The sequence below is a fragment of the Echinococcus granulosus genome (genome assembly GCF_000524195.1).
Source record: "Echinococcus granulosus chromosome Unknown EG_S00017, whole genome shotgun sequence".
Taxonomy (NCBI): domain Eukaryota; kingdom Metazoa; phylum Platyhelminthes; class Cestoda; order Cyclophyllidea; family Taeniidae; genus Echinococcus; species Echinococcus granulosus.
Window position 1 is genome coordinate 548,671 of NW_020170397.1, and position 4,121 is coordinate 552,791.

Consider the following 4,121-nt stretch of genomic DNA (forward strand, 5'->3'; position numbering starts at 1 on the left):
TAAACAAGTACGATTGTGTGGGAGAAAAATCAACTGTATTAATTTTGCAGGTTCTTTAAATGAAGGTTCAGTTAAACAAGCTCTTACGCTTAACATCATGACACCATTGCCATGCCAATGATTCTTCTTAATTTTACAGCAATCTGGGCTATTTCAACGTTACACGGTCCTTTGTTCGCTGCACAACGTCCACTTATTTATACCAATCAACGTGAAATATAAGGCATGGCTTAGTTTTTTGTGCTTTCCTCATTCTGTCTAAATATTGCACCCGACATTTTTGTCCGCCTATTCCTCTCGGATTCTAGTTGTAATCACGTAGTTCAGCGGTTCCAAAGTGCTGACATCTGAGGCACTGCATCAGAAAATAAGGCGGGCGAAATCAACTTGTGATGCGTAGTGGAGTGCAAGAGAGTCTTGCAAAATCGTTCCAGTTCATTCACCTTGACATCGTGCAGGCAAACATTAGTTACAGCAAAATATTATTCCGCATACATTTGTCCCACAAATGATCATCACAAGTAGCCCCTGAGCTTATTTATCCTCAGAAAAACATTTTTTGAATCTCGTAGACAACCAAGCATAAAATTAAGAAGGAAAGGTGCTGCGACATTGGATATTTCGCCATATCTTCGTGCATTATGAGAAAATAATTTGTCCACATGTGCTAAAATCACGGACAAACAGCATGGCAGTGGGAAGGAAGTCCAAGAACTTTCTAGCTTGAGGTATTTGTGCATCATGTCTAGAGATGGTACGTAAAGTTAATGTTTTGGCACAAAAGGCCAATCCATACAGCAAAAGTCATGCTTTGGCAATCAGCAGAACAAAACTTATCCGTTCCACTATGCCGATTACGGCAGTGAGGAGAGGGAAATTAGACAACTTCGCTGTAACCAGTGTACGCGAAATGACCTCGACGTGTGCCATCCTCATATCTTCCTAGAAAGAGATCACTTGACTTCATCTAGTGGACTGCATTTATGTGCTTTATTTAGAGATTTGAAAATGCGAGAATATTTTATTTCCCTATGAAGTTTTCTACTTTCGATTCACAACGAATTGTAAATTCACTGAATCGAATAGATGTAAAGGTTTCAGAAATAAATGCCCACACATTTATTTCATTAAAATGTAGAGGCCACTTTGGTGTACGAAACGGGAAGTGGTCGCTTGCTCGTCTGCTGGGTTGGTCCCAATCGTGGGCTCTGCCTGCGGCTCTTCGCGCCTCGCCAGCACTCAATCTAAGCGGTGCATAGCCATCAAGCTCCTGTGCGCTCACTTCCAACCCACTACAATTCTGTCGCGAAATATGCAAAGCGTGCTGAAATAAATTCTCTCCCTTGATACCCTAAATGCAATGAAGTTACTTGGCTAAATGCGTTGGAGGAGTGGCGTGATTAATTCATTCATTTTGCAGCATAGGAAATTCGGAGAAACGAGCAGGGACTGTGCTGGAAGCAATGTTGATGGAGTACTTGAACAGTTGCCAGTTAGGGGTGTTTGGTGGTTGGCAAAGCACAGAGAATGTAATACCTTCATTAAGGGATTGACAACTTTTATTAACTAAGGCGGTTAAGAGCATCTATCTATGTTCTTTGTGAAAGTGCTCCTCCGTGTATGGTAGATTGGCTGCCGTCTAGTTGGCTGGTTGATTGACTGACTGATCGACAGAACAACCGACTCTCTGGCCTTTGATGAAAGCTGAACCTTACTGCTTATGCAATGCAATGTCCGTTGAACGAAAGCGGAGGTCTTTGGCCATCCTCAAACCGTTCACTTCATGCAATGCACACCCACACCTCTATGGAGCTCTTCACTCCACTCCGAATTGACAGTTCTTGCTTCACATTTGACGGTAGACAGATGCGTTAGCTGATGTATTTCTTGCTAAAGGCCAAACAACTAAGCATGTAGTCTACCCATTCGGTCTGCGGAAGCAGCTATGGCCAGTAAAACACTCCAAAATAAATCCCATTTCTATTTATTCAAGTTAACCCCACGTCTCCATTCACAAAGCCACCCTGTAAGAGGATGTCCACTTTAGGTTGGGCTGAGAAAGACACACTCTCTTACAGTGGTGATTATTTCGACAAAGAAAATGTCACACGAAGCCTTTCTGAAGCTTCATGCATAGAAATCGACCAAACTTACTCATTTACCTCATAGTTTGTAGTCCTGCTTTGCCACATCTAAAGGAGATTGAATGGGCTATTAGCAGAGATGTGGATGGTCTTCACATACACCGGGAAGATTGTGTACCACCTCCGCCTCCATACAAACAAGTGGGTATGCAGATGGGTAGCAAAGCCATGCTCTGATGGCTACTTCAGCATCACTCCATAGTATGCTAATTGAGCGCATGGGCAATGAGAGGACAAGCAAGGATGCATACTAACACCTCCATGCGATTGGAGGACCTGGTCTTGAACTCTTTATTAGCCTCTCAGATGGTACCCTCAAACGTATCATCCAGAATGCTGCTATGAACGATCCTCAGGATGGTTAAACCACCCTAGATAGTTTCGAACTACTCGCATTGTATTAGTGGCCGTGACGCAGTCTGACCGAACACTACACACTTCATTGAAAGCAGGCGTTGGAGACTGTGGTGCGTGATGACCTACAAGGCCGTTGTCAGTTTGCAAGGACTCCCTTTGCTGTGTCGGCACCCGTAGAGTTCACCCTGTAACACAAATGGTTAGTGCTGCCCCCTCCCTAAAGGAGGCATGTGCGGTAACAATGCCTCCAGCCAACTTTTGGTTCCACTTTGTGAAAATTACTCCTCCCTTGTGCTTCAGATCCTCCTCTACCTTTATGCATTGCCTCGTAAATTTCTTTTGTGATTCGCTTATCGGAAGGCAGTCGGTGCATTTTGCCAGTGACCTCCCTTTACGCTAAGAGACACTCAAGTAGCACGCAAGGCTTCTTCCAGACATTAATGTCCGACAATTAGAATGCGCACCTAATGAGATTGGGCAAAACTTTCAGCAAACACAAGATTTTCTCATGTTCTGGTCTTAAAGCACCCCACTCACCTATTAAACCGAAGTCAATGTAGAGGTGACACTTTGTAAAATTTGCTTCAAAACTTGGCACAATTTTCGGGTAAATGATTCGTGCCTCAATGATGGTGCACAAAGCGAAGTCATGATATGCGTAGCGGACGGTGGTAATTATCTCCCCACTGGAGGCACAATTCTTACGCTGCAAGTAATGGGCAATGCGTATGAACGTGGAGACAGTGGGCATTATTTCCTGCATATAATCCACTTGATTAAAAGGAAAAACATGTCCAAAGCCACTACTACAGCCATATTAACCAAATGTATGTCTCGACAAAGTGAATGCACCCATCAAAGTGGTCATGAAGAGCAAATCAGGAAAAAAAATTCACTCACACAAACTTACGTGTTTATATTCCGTTTCCATAAACGAAAATGAAGACCACACCAACTAACAGCGTTATGTAGTGCAAATAAAAAAAAATTGCCTTATCGCACAACAAATCATAAGTGCGTGTAAATTCCTTAAAATGTTTGTTTACACACACAAAAACGTGTACACAGTGCGTTTTATGCTAACAAAATGCAATCACACCATGAAACAGGCATAACTCACCAAATCAACAATGCAAACATACGTCCACACCTACTAACATGGAAATGTGGTGTAAATAATTGACTCAAAAATACGTTCATGCACATAAATGTGAATTTTTCCATTTCATTAAAGCAAAAACACGTACACGCCAATCCACATAGCTTAGGTTACCAAATTAACGATAAAAATGCGTAACAACTACCTTAATTTTCCCTGGTAATATATTAAGCCTCAGCTGGGCGGAAGAAGTGCGTATGCTGCGGATGGGAGAATGCGTGGAGGTCGCTAGCAGAAGGGCTGAAAATGACTTGTGACTGCATCAACTACCCGGCCTCGTGTTGTGCAGGAATATTGCTAACAAGGGAAGCGAAACTGGCCACGGCCGTAAACCATTCGGAAAAGTTCCTTACGGAGCTGTCTGTGGTACCTGCTTGAAGATGTCAATTAGAAAAACGCCCGAAAACTCTTCTACTTCTCTGCTAGCTGGATAGAACCAAGACAGATTTGGCTGGACAGCA